Source organism: Bubalus bubalis, chromosome 11, assembly GCF_019923935.1.
Source record: "Bubalus bubalis isolate 160015118507 breed Murrah chromosome 11, NDDB_SH_1, whole genome shotgun sequence".
In the NCBI taxonomy this organism is placed as follows: Eukaryota; Metazoa; Chordata; class Mammalia; order Artiodactyla; family Bovidae; genus Bubalus; species Bubalus bubalis.
The window spans coordinates 39,791,232-39,811,493 of record NC_059167.1 but is presented as its reverse complement, the minus strand read 5'-3'; the positions used below and the strand labels follow the sequence as shown (position 1 = coordinate 39,811,493).

The following is a 20,262-nucleotide window of genomic DNA, read 5'->3' as shown; positions in this document are numbered from 1 at the left end:
GGCAGATCAGGTGGTCTGGTATTCCCATCTCTTTCAGAATTTTCCACAGTTTATTGTGATCCACACAGTCAAAGGCTTTGGCTTAGTCAATACAGCAGAAATAGATGTTTTTCTGGAACTCTCTTGCTTTTTCCATGATCCAGCGGATGTTGGCAATTTGATCTCTGGTTCCTCTGCCTTTTCTAAAACCAGCTTGAACATCTGGAAAGTTCATGGTTCACATATTGCTGAAGCCTGGCTTGGAGAATTTTGAGCATTACTTTCCTAGCATGTGAGATGAGTGCAATTGTGTGGTAGTTTGAGCATTTCAAGGACCTTGAAAAATAACCTAAATTGATATGAGCTGTCTATGATAACATTTTGTTTTATTGCATTTTTTTGGTGATAACCCTTTCTAAAAGTAAACTTCTGTCCAGTTTGGCTCCATACCATAATAAATTCAATTTAATGGGGTCTAAATAGAGATTTCTACCTTATTTTATTTCATGGGATATTATTGTTACCACTGATTTTGGAATGTCAGTTCTGCTTAGTAGCTTTGCCTTTGATAGCAAAAAAAAATTTTTCAGTGATAAGACCAAGAAAGCCTTTTTACTTCATTTCCATTTTCCACAACAACCCAAAATTTTAGTAGGCTAGAAAAAGCTTAAAATTTTCTTACTCGTTCACTGCATCCTTCTCAATATAAACCAAAATAATCCCAGTAAAAGAGCATCTCTTTTCAATAATGTGAAGCTATTGAAATGATAACAGTCTAGTCCCTGAACACCCACATATTTCCATTGAGCATTTACTCTATACTCAGGCTGTGTAATATGCTTGCTACATCAAGGGCAGAAATGAGCTCCGCCAGTGGTCAGGAGGAAGCTCTTCAGTGTGGAAGTCAGGAAAGAGCCTCAGATGGACATTTTGATGTGTATTTTCTGGATGCTATTTTCTGGAGTCAAGAAATCCATTGCTGTAAAGGGTCTTTTTATGTGCCCCCTTTACTTGACTCTACTCGAAGAGATAGTTGCTGTAATTATCAAAGAAGGTCCTCGAAAACAAAACTGGTTAGTAGATTCCAGTTCAGGGTCTACATGGCCACATTTCAAAGCTCCAAAAGACGGCTGGGACGGGAGATCTTGGGAATATCTGGTGGGAAAAACAATAGGAAATATAATCCCTGAGGAGTGAATCCTGACTTCCCTCACCAGAGTTCTTCACTACAAGTGTGCTCCCAGCTCTATAGCCCTGCTGCATGCCAACATCTGTTTCTGAGCTGGCAACTTGCAGGTCCTTTTGAATTCAGAGCATGGGACCACTGTGTATCCACTGACTTACCCCAGTACTGATTTGTACCAGCGCTAAGGATTTTAAGTGACAAGATACCTCACATGAGCCCGGAATATTGGACATATTTTTAAAACCATTTTATTGAGATATGAGTGACATACCAAAAAACATATTTAATGTATATGACTTAATGATTTGGGAGATAAGTATACGTCTATGAAACTAAAATGTTACCACTAAAACTAAAATGTTACCACAATTTATGCCATAAACATGTCTATCACCTCCAAAGGTTTCTTCCTGTCTTATTCATTTATTATTATTATTTGTGATAAGGCCAATTAAGATTTCACCTTTTAGTGAAATTTTACATTTATGATAAAATATTATTAACTATGGGCTTCCCAGGTGGCTCAATGGTAAAGAATCCACCTGCCAATGCAGGAGACACAGGAAACTAGGGTTCTATCCCTGGTTTGGAAAAATCCCCTGGAGAACGGAATGACAACCCACTCCAGTATTCTCACCTAGGAAATTCCATGGACACAGAAGCCTTGCTGGCTACAGTCCATGGGTTCTCAGAGAGTCAGACACGACTGAGCATACAGACATATTATTAACTATGGCACTAAAATGTATAGTAGATCTCTACTACTTAGAGTATATCTTTAACTGAAACTTTGTACCTTTGAGCTTTTTTGATAGCTGATTTAAGTTATTTCATAATATCAACTTCTATTCAATTTAATAAACATTCTTAGAGGATATGTCAAGAGCAGAGACCTATGCTGAGGATTGTGAAGGATATAGGGTTGAACATCAGGCTTTCCCTCAGTTTGCATGTGACATATTAGACTTGACAGCATGATGCAATTAGATGCTTAAAATATCATTTCCTAAAAATATATTTGATTTGCAATTAAGTATTTGTTAAAATATAACATGATAGCTAAAATGTAAGTGAAGAGAATGGTCCTAATGAATCAGAAATGTTGCTTAAGTTCCAAACTTCACTAGAATGTCAATGTATTCTTTGAATAAATATGAAACATAGGCATTAGTTTAAGTTCATCCCATGAATCAACTTGTTGTTCAGTCACTCAGTCATGTCCAACTCTTTGTGACCCCATGAACTGCAGCACACGAGGCTTCCCTGTCCTCTACCATCTCCCAGAGCTTGCTCAAAGTCATGTCCATTGAGTCGGTGATGACATCCAACCATTTCATCCTCTGTCATCTCCTTCTCCTCCTGCCTTCAATCTTTCCCAGCATCAAGGTCTTTTCTAATGAGTCAGCTCTTCGCAACAGGGTGCCAAAGTATTGGAGCTTCAGCTCCAATGAATCAACTAAGTACAACTTAAAAGCTGCTTTCCTTATTTATAGGTTGAAATGGGAAATTAATCAGGGAGTATTTAAATTAGTATACTTCTAATAGTTTCTGAGGAAATTCATGTGGAAAATAAGAACCTGCATAGTTTATGGTAAAACGTCGGATCAATGTTATCAGTTTAAACCTGAAGAAAAGATCAGTGTCACCTAGAATTTCTCCCATTGCTGTGCATTTCTCCACTATGGTTCTTACCACATCCATGCCGGGAGTTAACTGAATCCTTTATCTGGACACCTCTGCTTCAAATTAAATAAGTATTCATGATTTAACAAATAAATTTGGGATTGTCTGGCAAAGGATTCTAATGTGTAACCACCTCTAGAAATAACATGAAAAAGAGTTCTTAAAAGTAAAAAATCATCCACGATGCATTATAAGACTACTGTAATAGTGAAAAGATAAGCCTTTCCCTTGAATTATTGGATAAACTTATATTCCTTCCCCTCCCATAACATCTCATACTCAAACTATGCCATGGAGTCTCATGGTTAGAATTTCTGGAGTCAGGAAAGTTTGTTTGCAAATTCCTACTTTGATCACAGCCTATCTGCTTGATCCTAGTCATGTTATCCAATCCCTGTATGCCTCAGTCTTCTGGTTTATGTAAAGAGTGAGTAATCGTTATATGTAGCATTGAGGAAGATATAATCTGATCATGTATATGAAGCCCTTCATATACAGGTACAGTTCCCGACATAGAAAACACTCAATAAGTGTATACACATACATGATATCTAAAGATGACTTGTTCACTTTCTCTTTCTCCTGACATCTTCATTTTGGTGAATTAAGATCAATATCCTTCTAAGGGCTAAGGCTCAAAATCTTAAGCATCATCAACTCCTTAATTTGCATTGAAACATCCTATCCTTTTTTAGCCTATATGATCAATTGCTCTAATCTGGCATTTCTTTCACCCACCATATTGTCTTTTGGATAAATCCCTTTCATTCCATCCATTATGACTAAAATGAGGCATTAATTATCATCAAGGATGCTGTGATGATGTCTCCACAAAGGAGGACCCTCTCTCTTCTCATTCTAATCCTTACTTTGTAGAACTTCTGATTAATCTTCCTAAAGTTTTATTTTGACAATGATGAATATTTATAACATACTGAGTATGATTGTTATTCATGTATTTATGTAGTGAATATTGATTGATCAAAAGTTACAGTCCATGCAGTGCTTTAATCACTAGGGACATAGCAATAAATAACATAAATAAGTCCTTGTCCTCAGGAAACTTAAATTCTGGTGAACACACTTAAATTCTACAAATAATATTTTAAAATTAATATAAATTCATATAGTTTCAAAAAATAGTAAATTCCAGTGAATGTTTATTTATATTGATTACTTTGTTATGTGCCTAAATACTGCCAACCATAATGATACATATTTCATATATATTGACTGTAAACTTTAGACAGCCCTGCAAATTAGATTGTTGCTGCTGTTCAGTCACTGTGTTATGTCCAACTTTTTGTGACCCCCATAGACTGCAGCACACCAATTTTCCCTGTCCTTCACTATTTTCTTGAGTTTGCTTAAATTCATGTTCAAAACCAAGCGATTTTCATTGCAAGTTACTTTTCTTCTTGGTTTCAAAGAGGCAGCGGAACCAGAGATCAAATTGCCAACATCCATTGGATCATAGAAAAAGCAAGAGGATTCCAGAAAAAAATATCTACTTCTGTTTCATTGACTATGCTAAAACCTTTCACTGTATGGATCACAAAAAACTGTGGAAATTCTGAAAGTGATGGGAATAACAGACCATCTTACCTGCCTCCTGAGAAATCTGTATGCAGGTCAAGAAGCAACAGTTAAAACTGGACATGGAACAATAGACTGGTTCCAAATTGGGAAAGGAGTACTTTAAGGGTGTGTATAGTCACCCTGCTTATTTAACTTATTTGCAGAGTACATCATGCAAGATGTCAGTCTGGGTGAAGCACAAGCTGGAATCAAGATTGCTGGGAGAAATATCCTCAGATATTTAGATGTCACTACCCTAATGGCAGGAACTAAAAAGAGGAACTAAAGAGCTTCTTGATGAAGGTGAAAGAAGAGAGTGAGAAAGCTGGCTTAAAACTCAACATTCAGAAAAAGCTAAGATCATGGCATTTGGTCTTATCACTTCATGGCCAATAGATGGGAAGGGAAATAGTGGAAGCAGTGACAGATTTTATCTTCCTGGGCTCCAAAATCATTGTGGATGGTGACTGCAGCCATAAAATTAAAGGACACTTGCTCCTTGGAAGGAAAGCTATGACAAACCTGGACCATGTATTAAAAAGCATAGGCATCACTTTGCTGACAAAGGTCCATGTAGTTAAAGCTATGGTTTTTTCAGTAGTCATGTATTGATGTGAGAGTTGGACCATAAAGAAGGCTGAGTGCTGAAGAAATGATGGTTTTGAATTATGTTGCTGGAGAAGACTCTTGAGAGTCCCTTGGCCTGCAAGGAGATCAAACCAGTCAATTCTAAAAGAAATCAACCCTGATTATTCATTGGAAGTTCTGATGCTGAGGCTGAAACTAATCCTTTGGCCACTTGATGCAAAGAGATGCCTTGCTAGAAAAGACCCTGATGCTGGGATAGTTTGAAGGCTAAAGAATAAGGGAGAGCAGAGGATGAGACGGCTAGATAGGATCACCAAGTCAACTGACATGAATTTGAACAAATTCTGAGAGACAGTGGAGGACAGAGGAGCCTGGCATTCTTCAGTCCATGGGATTGCCAAGAGTTGGACATGACTTAGTGACTGAACAAGAACAAAGAAGAAATTCATTTAATATTGACTAAGACACCTATCAGCCCTCTCACCGAACCCTTATTTTTTTTCTAACTTTATTGCCTACTTCAGTTCTCACATCCTCCTTTCATGCCCTATAGGACCACAAACTACATTCCACTTTCTTTCCTCTGTATGATGTTACCTCGAGTTCCCTAGACCTAAGATATTTTCTCTGTACATGTCTCTCTCTCCTTCCCTCTGTCCCCTTTCACTCCTAGTATCCAAAATCCAAGAAGCCAATAAGCTTTCTAGATCTCCCCACCATAATTCAACAGTCCTCAACAGTCACTATTGAATTTTTAACACTCTTATATGACATTAACGTTAAGCTTTTATTGTAATAGAAATTCAAATTCTAAAGAATTTGAATAAATTTTATTATTTTCAAGTAACTAGATTCACTCTTTAATGCCTGTATTACTTTGTATGATGAAGTGTTTATAATAATGCTTTGCATATTGTCTGAGTCCAGTATATTGAATGGAAATTTGGGGAAGGAAACAAGTGATCCTTTAATTTGCATGAAGAGGTGGCTGCCAACCACTCTGTATTTAGATGGGCCTAGTTGTTGAAAGTTTTAGAATCTATAAAGGATTAATAATTATGGCTGAATTATAGTAAGTAAGCACACAAAGACACATTAACTTGATTCAGTTAGAAGAAAAGTGATGTAAAAATGATAAATGGTTGTATGGATTGTTAAAATGACATGTCAGATACTGGCTTGAATCCAGCTTTTTCCTTTTTTTCAACGGCTTCTTGTCCAGGGTCTGATTATATGGGATTTTCAATGACTTCCTAAATAAAGACTACTAGTATTTTAGGACTTATCTTTGGATACACCCTTGGGATAATTTCAAAGGCACAGGAAATGTTTAAATTGAAGGGACAAAACAAGCAATTGGCTTTTTATAACCTTATTCTACAGATTGGTATGTTTTAAAATAGTGGGACTTTTTAAAGGATAGTCTTTTCTGATAAAGTGAGACAGGAAAGCCTTAGGTCAGAAACATCAGCTTTATAAAAAAAATGCCTTGAGGGAGGCCCAGATGCATTATCTAGAGGCCTTTCACCTCTTCCTCTAGCCCTGGTGCCTGTCACAGCACCATCAATCCATTTCTAGCATTTTACTTAGCTATGAACTTCTTAGAGTGACAAGAGAGTGATTCATAATATATAGTAAGGCTTCCAGGAAGCTTTTTTCCTTTAAGCTACAGGGCAAGTGAGTCAGCCTTTTGCTTTCTCGAAGGAACTACTTATCTTCAATCTTTCAATTAAAGGTCAAAAAATGAAAGAAGACACTCTGGTCGTCTATTATGGTGTTTTTGTTCCCATTGTCAGAGAATCTGTTCTTTTGTAGTTGTCTTTCAACCTGTCCAAGACTTGTGTTTTTCTCCCCCTCTTCCTGATTTACAAAGTGGGAACTTTTCTCAGGAGGTCTGGAAATCTTTGTTACATACACACACAAGACATAGATAATTATAATCACTTTCAAAAAGGAAAAAAAAACATGCCTCCCATGGTAAGCATAATGTTTACTTAAAGCCTTTGCAAAAAGAGATTAAAGGCAAAAATTTATGAGTTAAACTAAAATATTTTTTAGGAAGTTAAAATCATGCTTCTTAGTGTCTTGATCTGTGCCTACCTAAGTGAAGAGAAGCCTAAATAAGTTTATGCAATAAAAGCAAAAACAGTTAATTATTAGATGCTTAAAATGTACCAGGCTTTTCATGAATTGATGTATTTAATCCTCAGATCAACATGATGAGATAGCTTTATTACATCACTAACCTACAAGTGAGAACTCTGAAATACAGTAAATTGCCCAAGGTCAAAGAGCTAGGAAGGGACAAGGCAGAGACTTAATTCCATGAAGTATGATTTCAGAGCCCATGCTCTTAACCACTGTGCATTCTCAAATGCAAGAAACTGATACAGAAAGTTCAGGCTCCTAGCATTAGGAATGGGTTTGGAATCTGAAAGATTTTAGTGACTTATCCACTCTTCATTTGATCTATATATGCCATAACAAGATATTTTGCTGAGCATATTATTCTTAGTCTTTAAAATTCCATTCAGGAACTATCAAATATATCCCTTAATTCAAAATCAATTTATATTTATTGAATATCTCATGATCTATTATGGATATTCAATAAGGTACAACAAATTGTCCGATGAATGTGTGAAACTACAGTTTAACCAGCTTCTACCATCACTCTTCACCTGTCAGTCACTGTGCTATCTTATCTACACCTCAGAATGCACGTGAGAGATACGTTTACCCCAACCTGTTATGAAGCTGAGGTCACATGTGTCTAAGAGACTGAATAACTCACTCTAGGTCAGCAGATTGGAAGAAATAGAGCTAACGTTCTGAGTTCTGATGATCTCTGAGGCCCAAAAGTTTACCAGCAATCCAGTAGTATAAATCACCTTAAGAAAAAACAAAAACAACAAAAAAACAACACTATGCTAAAATACAGTTCTCTCATGCCTGATGTAGAGTGTTGGGGGAATTGTTTAAGGGCTAGCCTTCCAAATAACAAAGCATAAATTCTAGTAAAAGTTAGTTAATGGATTATACTAACATACTTGTGTCTGGCAGATTTAAAACCATCCAGGTATCATAGTGGAGAAGGCAATGGCGACCCACTCCAGTACTCTTGCCTGGAAGATCCGGTGGACGGAGGAGCCTGGTGGGCTGCAGTCTGTGGGGTCGCGGAGAATCCGATACGACTGAGCGGCTTCACTTTCTCTTTTCACTTTCGTGCACTGCAGAAGGAAATGGCAACCCACTCCGGTGTTCTTGCCTGGAGAATCCCAGGGACGGGGGAGCCTGGTGGGCTGCGGGTCGCGCAGAGTCCGACACAACTGAAGCGACTCAGCAGCAGCAGCAGGTATCATAGTAATAACACATTAACATCATTCTAAATACTTCTATTTCTAGGGATTTCTAACTTCCCAGAACCCTAAACCTCAACTCTTAGCAACTGAAAGTCTTAAGAATGTGCAGTACAATTCCTTCTATATCTCAATTCATTTGTATATAATTAAAAGTTATTATAATTGCTTTCTGTAAACCTTAATGAATTATAGAATTCCTAATTAAAACAAAGATGTTAAAAGAAAGAAAAGATCTAGGACTTAGACTTTGGATAGAGGGAAGTAGTGGGTTAAAAAAATTTATAGGTCTGTGTTCAGGGAAGCTATGCTCCATGTCATGAGGAATCCAATAGAATGAAATGGACCAATGTCTCCCAGAAAAATCCCCCATGTATAATTGAGTCCAAGAGAGATAAATATCATCCATAAGCAAGATCCTATGGATGAATCTCACTTGCATCATTATGGCTACTTTATTAATATTTACTTAGATCAAATTCTTCTCCAACTGATAGTTTATTCACAAACTGAAATAATATAAAAATCAGTTCATTTGGTGGCTTGTAAGAAAAGACCAGTTTTCGATTGTGAAAATACTGAAAATCAAACTTAATGATCTGTAGATATAACCCTATGATATGGCTGGTTCATGGATACCTTTTTAGAAGGACATGAGTGGCACTAGTGATAAAGAACAGTCCTGCCAATCAGGAGACATAAGAAATGTAGGTTTGATCCCTGGGTTGAGGGAAGATCCCCTGGAGAAAGGCATGGCAACCTACTCCAGTATTCTTGCTTGGAGAATCCCCATGGACAGAGGAGCCTGATGGGCTACAGCCCACAGGGTTGCAAAGAGTCGGACATGATTGAAGTGACTTAGCATGCATGCACGCACAGACCTGAATAAAGTTATAATAGTTCTGTGTTCAAAATATCAATGGGAGAACAGTGACTTAGACAAAGGGAAACCTTTAGATTTTTCAATTTGTCTAGAACACTATCCAGATGATGGAATTAGCAACTTCTTTTGGCACATCTGCTATTCCATAGGCAGTGTATATGTCAGGTGGTCAGAGTTTGATGCCACTATTTTTAGGGTTTTTTTCCCCCTAATTTTATTATTTTGTTCTAAGAACTTTTAACAGAAGACCTATTCTCAAAGTAATTTTTTTTCACTTTGCAATCTATAATTGCTGAATATAACTGCAATGTTGTACAGCAGATTTCTAGAGTTTATTCATCTTACTTACCGGAAACTTTCTGTCTGTTGACTACTGTCTACCCATATACCCCTCCTCCTAGTCCCTAGAAACTACCATTCCACTCTGCTTCTATGATTTTGACTGTTTTAAATACTCTTAAATGTTGAATCAGGTAGTATTTTCCTTTCTGTGATGACTTATTTCATTTATCATAATGTCTTCAAGGTTCATCCGTGGTTGTGCCATACTGCAGAACTTCCATCTTTTTGAATACTGGGTAGTATTATATTGTATTTATGTATGTATGTGTGTATATATATGTATGTACACACACATACCATATTTTATCCATTCATCAGTTGATAAGCATCAAGTTCTTTCCACATTTTGGCTGTGCTTTTGGTGGCATATTCATGGAGCATATCACCAAGTCCAATATCAAGGTTATTTTCCCTTATGTTTTCTTCTAAAGCTTTAGGTTTGGATCACCAGTTCAGTTTGAACTGATTTCTGTACATGATGTAAAATAGGGGTTCAAATGTTATTTTTCATGGGAGTATATAGTCTTTCTGTCATTATTTGTTAAAGATACTATCCTTTCTCTTTCCTGTATTCTTGATACCCTTTTTGAAGATCAGTTTTCCATATATATATGAATTTAGTTCTGGATTATCTATTCTGTTCAACTGGTCTATATGTTTGTATGCCAGTGCCATACTTGTTTTTTTGTTCATTTGTTAGTTTGTTTTATTGAAGTAGCTCTCATGTCTGCTGGTTTATAATTCTGAATTTTCTTATTAACTGATTCAAGAAATACTTCCTGGGATCCTTCTGATATCTAATCCAAGATTAAGCAGTATAAAGTATAATCCAAGGTAGATTTTTTTCCCTCTATCCAAGTTCTTTTATTGATTTATCCATTTTAATTTTCATTTATTCTTTAAATTGAAGTACAGTTGATTTACAATGTTGTATATAGTTTCAGGTATACAGTAAAGTGGTTCAGTTGTTGTATATACATAGTTATTTTTTCAGATTCTTTTCTCTTATAGGTAATTATAAAGTACTGAGTATAGTTTCTTGTGCTGTACAATAGGCTTTTGTTAATTATCTATTTTATATATAGTGGTGTGTCTATGCCAAAGAATGTTCAAACTACTGTACAGTTACAGTCATTTCACATACTAGCAAGGTGATACTCAAAATCCTTCAAGCTGGGCTTTAGCAGTACATGAACTGAGAACTTCAAGATATTCAAACTGGATTTAGAAAAGGCAGAGGAACCAGAGATCAAATTGCCAACATCTGCGAGAACATAGAAAAAGCAAGGAAATTACAAAAATCATTTACTTCTGCTTCATTGACTATGCCAAAGCCTTTGACTGTGTAGATCACAACAAACTGTGGAAAATTCTTAAAGAGATGGGAATATCAGACCACCTACATGTCTCCTGAGAAACCTGTATGCAGGACAAGAAGTAATAGTTAGAACTGGGCATGAAACAATGGACTGGTTCAAAATTGGGAAAGGAGTATGTCAAGCCTGTATATTGTCACCCTGATTATTTAACTTCTGTGCAGAGTTGTTCAGTTACTCAGTTGTGTTCAACTCTTTGTGATGCCATGGACTGCAGCACACCAGGCTTTCCCATCCTTCAGTATCTCCTGGAGGTTACTCAAACTCATATCCATTGAGTAAATTATGCCATCCAACCATCTCATCCTCTGTCACCCCTCTTCTTCTCTTGCCCTCAATCTTTCCCAGCATCAGAGTCTTTTCCAGTGAGTCAGATCTTCACATCAGGTGGCCAAAGAATTGGATCTTCAGCTTCAGCATCAATCCTTCCAATGAATATTCAGGGTTGATTTCCTTTAGAATTGACTGGTTTAGTGTCCTTGCTGCCCAAGAGACACTCAGTAGTCTTCTCCAGCACCACAGTTAGAAAGCATCAATTCTTCAGCACTCAGCCTTCTATATGGTCGAACTCCCACATCTGTACATGAGTACTGGCAAAACCATAGCTTTGACTATATGGACCTTTGTCAGTATGGTGATGTCTATGCTTTTTAATATGCTATCTAGGTTTGTCATAGCTTTTCTTCCAAGAAGCATGAGTCTTTTCATTTCATGGTAGCAGTCACTGTTCACAGTGGTTTTGGAGCTCACAAAAACAAAATCTACCACTGTTTTACTTTTTCCACATTTGATGGGACCAGATACCATGATCTTAGTTTTTTGAATGTTGAGTTTTAAGCCAGCTCTTTCTCTGCTCTTTCACCGTCATCAAGAGTTCTTTAGTTCCTATTCACTTTCTGCCATCAGAGTGGTATCATCTGCATATCTGAGAATGTTGATATTTCTCCCAGAAATCTTGATTCCAGCTTGTGATTGATCCAGCCAGGCATTTCACATGATGTACTCTGCATAAAAGTTAAATAAGGGAAGGATTTACTATTGGATTTTGTTAGTTGTTTATGATAATTTTTTGGTCTTTTGTATATTTTCTTTTTTATCTGTCTTCCTTTGTATTTTGTTAATGTTTTGTATTGATATGCTTTGATTCCTTTCTTCTTTTATTTTTCTTTTGTGATAACCTTGAAGCTTATATAAAATATCTCTTAGTTATAATTGTTTATTTAAGCTGATAACAACTTAATCTCAGTCACCTACACAAACTGTGTATACATTAGACAAAGGCACCAGTCCCATTTTTATAAACTGGCCTTGTACAGCTGAATACCCCCACCAATCAGCCTGACTCAAGATTCTGGGGATCTCTACCAACTTTTTCTTCCCCAAGAATAAGCAGGAAGTTGTGGTTTCTTCCACTCATTCTGTATGATTTTAGGTGGAAAGGAGCTATGCCATGTCTAGTCTAAACCATGCCAGTCTAAACCATCACCTGTGCTCTTCCTCAGATGACTAAACTATGCTATACCCATCAAAGCTCCTAGACTGGCAAGTTAGATACCAGTTCTTTGGACAGCCCCAGAGAAATTAGGGTGCATTATGCCTGGATCAAGTTTTTTCCACTGGGGGAAGCTAAGAGCTGAGAATTTTCATATACATGCTCTATGCCAGCAATAGGGGGCTGTGGCAGAATCTATGGTGTCTACCAACCCAAGTCACTATTTCTTTTCTTCTTTAGGTTCCTAGACTATGCTGCACCCATTAGAGCTTCAAGAATGGCAAAATCTGTTCAAGGATCTCTGGAGAATTTGGAGTTCTAGATACATGGATCAACTCTTTCCCACCATAGAGGTAAGCTGAGAATTTGGACTTTTCATTTTCTTTACTGTGCTAAGAAGGGTGAGGATCTATGGTATTTAACAGTCCAAGCATTTCCCTCCCTGGGAGAAGACTGTGGCTAGGCTGTACTGGGTTCAACAAAGCTCCAGGATTGGCAAGACAGAAGCCAGTCCTCTAAGGTACCCATCAGAAAAGTCGAGACACTGGATATGTATACCCAACCCTTGCCTCCCCTCAGTGAAGATAGGAGCTAGGAAGTATTTTGCTGATCATATGGTGCTGTGTCTGGGGCAGGGACTCTGGTGAGAGGTTTCTCCAGATCTCCCTACTGGCTTTGATGATGAGTCTGGTTTCATATTCTTCTGGAGTGCAAGAGCCTTTCAGTTAGTTTCTGGAATTTTCCCAAATGAGATATATCTATGAATTTTTGCTGAAATGGTATGTTTGTAGGTGAGAAGAGGTGCAGGGCTTCCCAGTCTGCTATCTTGCTGATGTTACTACCATTAAGATTTTTCTCAAAGTTTCATTTCATACATATTGAGGCTGTACTGACACACTGCACAAATCCAGCCCAATTGGCTTCTAGGTCCTGTTTTGTGCAGAGACCACAGGTCTGCTGGTGGTTGGGCCAATGTTCTGTGGTGTCTTGCCATGCAGCCTGGGGGTCCTTGAGATAGTTCCACCCCTTGGTGGCCTGTACTGGATCCTGGGGTGACTGGATGCATTGTCTGGGATTCCCGGTATTCATTATAGGCAGGGTTGAATCTCCAGGTGGCTACCTACAGGGTTTGGAGATTCCTAAGGCCACTACTTTCCATAAGCTGAGTAACCATATGGGTGTCTGCTCAGCCTGGGGTGTCTAGTTCTGGTGCCAACTTGTTGGTAGGAAGATAAGCCCCGGGCAGTAATAACCTATATGGATTCCAAAATTTTGCTTGCCAGCACCAGTGTCCTCATGGTGAAATGAACTCCCAGAAATGGCTGCTGCCAGAGTCTTGTTTCCAAGGCAATTCCAGATTGTTTCCTGCCTTTCCTGGAGGCTTTCCAAAATCAGCAAGTGTCCCAGTTCAGTTGCCCAGTCATGTCCAACTCTTTGCGACCCCATGGACTGCAGCATGCCAGGCTTCCCTGTCCATCAGCAACTCCTGGAGCTTGCTAACTCATGTCCATCAAGTCAGTGATGGCATCCAACCACTGTTGCCCCCTTCTCCTCCTGGCTTCAGTCTTTCCCAGAAACAGGTCTTTTCTAATGAGTCAGTTCTTTGTATCAGGTGTCTGTGGATCTCTGTGGGTCTTGGAGCATGTGAGGTTTTCTTTAAGTCCTTTAGGAGTGGAGTCTCTGTTTCTTTCAGTCTTCTGGATCTTCCTTATATAAGACCAACTGATCTTCATAGCCAGAAACTCTGGGAACTTTCCTTCTCTGTGAAGGACCTCTGGGCTGGGAAGCCTAATATGGGGTTCAGAACTCTCACTCCTTGGGGAGCATTTTTGCAATTGTGATCATCTTTCCATTTGTGGATCCCCTAACCAGGGGGTATGGATCTTGACTATACTGCACCTCTTCTCCTCTTATCCATAATATTGTGTTCCCTTTTTTGTATATTTAGTTGTGAAAACACTTTTCTGCTAGTCTTTGGGTTATTCTCATTGATAGTTGTTCTGTAAATATTTGTAATTTTAGCGTATACATGGGAGGAGGTAAGCTCAGGATCTTCCTACATTGCCATCTTGGTCATACCATGCAACTTTATTTTCTTTATATACATTTCATTTGGTATTATAGTATTATTGGCCTCTTAGAATATAGGTCAAATGACAAGTGTGAAAAGTGTTGCTATCTCTATTTCCTTATATTTATGAAATACTTGAAACACATATTCTTTAAATAAATTACAGATTTCATAAGATAATTTCTCTGGGTCTGAACTTTTTAGTTTTTCTGGCAAGGAAAATTTTCATCAAAAATGGTATCATTTAACTAGTTATAGATTTATTCGGAGTTTTCATTTTCTCTTGAGTCAGTTCAGCAATTGTATCTAGAAATTTGCCCATTTCATCAGCATTTCCTAATTGGTTGGCATGAATTTGTAGGAATATTCTCCAGTAATTCTTTTAACTTCTGTAGCTCAGGAATAATGCCTTCCTCTTTCATTACTGAGTTTGGTAATCTGTGGTTTCTCTCTTTTACAAATTGATCAGTCTAGCTACAGTTTGTCAATTTTTGTTTATCTTTTAAGAATCAACTTTTGGATTGACTTTTTTTTCTTGTTTTTGTTTCAATAATTTCTGTTTTAATCTTTATTATTTCCTTCTGCTTACTTTTAGTTTACTTCTGTTATGTTAGTTTCTTAAGATGTAATCTTAAGTTTTTGTTTAAAGATTTTTCATCTTTGTTATTATAAGCACTAGAAGACATAGATTTTTCTTTTAAGAACTGCTCTAGCTACATCCAAAATTTTAATATTTGTGTTCAATTCAAAATATTTTCTGAGTTTCAATGGTATTTCATTTTTTATTAATGGATTATTTTTAACTGAAATATTTATATAAATTTTATTTAAAAAGTTAAAAGGAAACACAATCTCTATTCAGATAATGCAGTTTATTTTCTGAGCAACTCGTCCATTAAAAACTAAAAAAGCAATTACTGTGATTTTGGTTGTGATGCCCAATCTAAAAATCAAAAGGCATCCCGGTGGCTATGTTCAATTGGAAGTGTTTTGTTTAAATTGCACTGTGTTTAATATTTTTAATGTCAAAATTTTTAGAAGGCTATTTTCTACAGACTATCTTGTTTTCCACATTGTGTATTATTACATCAAGTTGGCTTTAACTATCACTGTTGCTTAAATGACCTCTATGTTCATAACAATCTGAGACTCCTGACATTGTACTACAGCAAGAAAAAGTAGAATGCCTCTTTAATGATTACTAAGCCTATTTCTCTTGAGAGAATTTTTGATTCTCTATAACTACATACTGCTACATTAACAGAATGGTAACCATAACCCTTTATACTACAACCTGAGTGAATACAGCTGTTTAGCCTATCTTAAAAATCCAAGGGAATATAGCTATTAATTTATATGAGGAGCTGATAAGAGATTTCTTATGGCTATGACAAGCCTTAGCAGAGCCTTCTTTGCTGTGTTTCAGTATCTCTATTCAGTTGCTTAAAATAAAAGTTCTCAATTCTTCCAAAGAAAATTTTCACTTGTGATCTTCTATAGAAGATGTATTAGAGAAGCAGCCAGTACTGGGAAGCCTACTTTAGCCTCTTCCTCCAATCAAATTGATTTACAATGCTGAGAAAGAAAATATACATTTTCAGTATTGAAATTCTGCAATATTTTAAAATTTGAAATTATAAAACAGCAAAGAGAAGAAAACTCTATTACCAATAAACAAATAATAATAATACTTGGTTGTTGAGGTAAAATATCCACACAATAAAATTCGTTTGTTTCAGATCCTTTTTTACTATGAAGTTTGACAATTTGTAAGTCATGGAAATACCACTGCTCAAGATATAAAGTATTTTAATCACTCCAAAGTTTCCTGACATCCATTCATGGTCACTTTTATCCCTCTCCCAGAGGCGCTGCCAACCACTGATCTGATTGTCACTATAGATTTGTTTTTTCCAGAATGCCAGATAAACAGAACCATAAAGTATGCTGCCTTTTAGGGCTGACTTATTTTATTGTGCATAATGTTTTTGAAAGGAATCCATGTTTCTGTGAGAATCAGTAGCTTGGATTTGTTATAACTGAATAAAAATTTGTAGTATGGGTGTACTACAGTATATTTATCTGTTTACTAGTCAAAGAACATTGCTTTATTTCCCATTTTTTGCAATCAGGAACAAAGTCTCAAAGAATATCCATATGTAAATTTTTGTGTGGATATTTGTTTCTGTTTCAAAGTGACTATAACATTGATCAGGTCTGATAGACAGAGTGACTGATGAACTATGGACAGAGGTTTGTGATGTTGTACAGGAGACAGGGATCAAGAGCATCCCCAAGAAAAAGAAATGTAAAAAAGGAAAATGGCTGTCTGGGGAGGCCTTACAAATAGCTGTGAAAAGAAGAGAAGTGAAAAGTAAAGGAGAAAAGGAAAGATATAAGCATCTGAATGCAGCATTCCAAAGAATAGCAAGGAGAGATAAGAAAGCCTTCCTCAGCGATCAGTGCAAAGAAATAGAGGAAAACAATAGAATAGGAAAGACTAGAGATATCTTCAAGAAAATTAGAGATACCAAGGAAACATTTCATGCAAAGCTGGGCTTGATAAAGGACAGAAATGGTATGGACCTAACAGAAGCAGATGATATTAAGAACAGGTGGCAAGAATACACAGCAGAACTATACAAAAAAGATCTTCATGAACCAGATAATCACAATGGTGTGATCACCCACCTAGAACCAGGCATCCGGAAATGTAAAGTCAAGTGGGCCTTAGAAAGCATCACTACAAACAAAGCTAACAGAGGTGATAAAATTCGAGTTAAGCTATTTAAAATCCTAAAAGATGATGCTGTGAAAGTGCTCCACTCAATATGTCAGCAAATTTGGAATACTCAGCAGTGGCCACAGGACTGGAAAAGGTCAGTTTTCATTCCAATCCCAAAGAAAGGCAATACCAAAAAATGCTCATACTATGCTCACAATTGCACTCATCTCACACACTAGTAAAGTAATGCTCAAAATTCTCCAAGCCAGGCTTCAGCAATACGTGAACTTCCAGATGTTCAAGCTGGTTTTAGAAAAGGCAGAGGAACCAGACATCAAATTGCCAACATCCGCTGGATCATCGAAAAAGCAAGAAAGTTCCAGAAAAACATCTATTTTTGCTTTATTGACTATGCCAAAGCCTTTGACTGTGTGAATCACAACAAACTGTGGAAAATTCTGAAAGAGATGGGAAGATCAGACCACCTGACATGGCTCTTGAGAAACCTATATGCAGGTCAGGAAGCAACAGTTAGAACTGGACATGAAACAACAGACTGGCTCCAAATAGGAAAAGGAGTACGTCAAGGCTGTATATTGTCATCCTGTTTATTTAACTTCTATGCAGAGTACATCATGAAAAATGCTGGGCTGGAGGAAGCACAAGCTGGAATCCAGATTTCTGGGAGAAATATCAATAACCTCAGATATACAGATGACACCACCCTTATGGCAGAAAGTAAAGAAGAACTAAAGAGCCTCTTGATGAAAGTGAAAGAGGAGAGTAAAAAAGTTGGCTTCAAGCTCAACATTCAGAAAACTAAGATCATGGCATCTGGTCCCATTACTTCATGGCAAATAGATGGGGAAACAGTGAAAACAATGGCTGATTTTATTTTTTGGGGGTCCAAAATCAATACAGATGGTGATTGCAGCCATGAAGTTAAAAGACGCTTACTCCTTGGAAGGAAAGTTCTCACCAACCTAGACAGCATATTAAAAAGCAGAGACATTACTTTGTCATCAAAGGTCCGTCTAGTCAAGGCTATGGTTTTTCCAGTAGTAATGTATGAATGTGAGAGTTAGACTATAAAGAAAGCTGAGTGCCAAAGAATTGATGCTTTTGAACTGTGGTGTTGGAGAAGACTCTTGAGAGGCCCTTGGACTGCAAGACGATCCAACCAGTCCATCCTAGAGGAAATCAGTCCTGATTGTTCATTGGAAAGACTGATATTGAAGCTGAAACTCCAATATTTTGGCCACCTGATGCAAAGACCTGACTCATTTGAAAAGACCCTGATGTTGGGAAAGATTGAAGGCAGGAGGAGAATGGGCCAACAGAGGATGAAATGGTTAGATGGCATCACCTACTCAATGGAAATGAGTTTGAGTAAACTCCAGGAGTTGGTGATGGACAGGCCTGGCATGCTGCAGTTCATGGGGTCTCAGAGTCACACATGACTGAGTGACTGAATTATTACTGGGTGACTGATAGCATTTTGCATTCCCATCAGCAAGATATGAGCTTTCTAGTTGCTCTGCATCCTTGCCATCATTTTGTATAGAAAGGTTCTGTTTTCTTTTAATTTGGGCCCTTCTCATAGATAAATTGTAGTATTTTATTGTATTTCAACTTTATTTCTTTAATGATTATAACAACAGCATGCTTTCATAAGACCTTTTCTATTTTGCACGTATCTTCTTTGATGAAGGTTCTTTCAAAATCTTATGCCTATGTTTTATTCAGTTTTTGTTTTTTTATATTGATATTTGAGAGTTCTTTGTATATTCTTGTTTTGCAATATTTGTTCTGTGACTTGTCTTTTTATTTTTTAAACAATGTCTTTCTAAGAACAGTGGCTTTAATTTTGCTGAGGTTTAATTTAACTATCTTTTATATTTACTTTTATATTTGTGCTTTTTAATCAACCCTAAGTCATAAAAATTCTCTCCTGTTTTTTTTTCTTTTCATGAGTTTTGTAGTTTTAAGTTTTACAAAAGTCTGGGATCCACTTTGCTGTGAAGTGGATCCACTTTGGTGTGAAGTTAAGGTTTTTTTATTTTAATAATTTATTTTTGGTATGAAGATGTCCAATTGATCCAACATGTTTTGTTGAGAAAACTATCCTTTCTCCACTGAATAATTTTTTATCACTTGTATAAAATAACTGACCATCCATGTTTGGGTCTATTTCTGGATGCTTTACTAGGTTTCAGCAATTAACATTTTATAATATAAGTAAAGGTACATGTGGTTTTACAGAACGAAGATCACATTGCATTTTTTGGACTTAAGCCAATATTTCTGTTATTATATCTCTCTACTTATTAAATTCTATTTGAAAACATGATTTTTTAATGTTAAATATATATCCATGTAAGAGTTGTGTTACAGAAGAAGTATCAGACTGAGATATTAAGGAGGTAGACTAATTTTTAATTTAAATATACTGTTCTCATTTTAAGTAGGACAAAATAAGAGTTAAATGGTTCTGAAAGCATTTAGTAATAAAGTTTAGCGTAAGTGAAGTACACATGCAGAATAAATCCATTTACAATTGTAGATTGTTACAGGCAAGTCTGATTGAATTATCTAGATCCACACCTGAAAAAATAACCACATTTGTGTGCTTGTCATAGGATGTCTAGAGTCTTCGTTGTTTAAAAACAAACAAAAAAAACCTACCTCATTAGCAACAGCTTGCAACACTGAGAATCAGAGCAAGCAATGCATTTTCAGCCTGTCTTCAGTAATAAGAGTACAAGTCACATTATGTGGACTGTTTGTCAACTTCTAGGAACATTCCTGCCATCTAGAAAGAGGCTGTAGCTGTCCAACAGCCACTTTGCCCACAGAAGAAAAAAGATGTTATAGTAGAGGCCATACTGCAAAGGAAACTTTTCATGTTCACCAGAATATCAGTAAGCAACTCAACATTTTTTGATTTCCTTGTTCAGAATTGTCACTTTCTCCCTCTCTGTGTGTACTTCTGCTGCAAGT

The 20,262-nt window shown here is 36.9% G+C and overlaps 1 long non-coding RNA gene across 1 annotated transcript; it reads left to right on the top strand.

Annotated features, from left to right (window-relative positions):
- Window positions 1-8,308: 8,308 nt before the first annotated feature.
- On the top strand, window positions 8,309-16,866 carry LOC123328036. Its single transcript, XR_006542760.2, has 3 exons — window positions 8,309-8,369; window positions 12,707-12,819; window positions 16,277-16,866. It is a non-coding gene; the product is annotated as an uncharacterized LOC123328036 (long non-coding RNA).
- The last annotated feature ends 3,396 nt before the right edge of the window (window positions 16,867-20,262 follow it).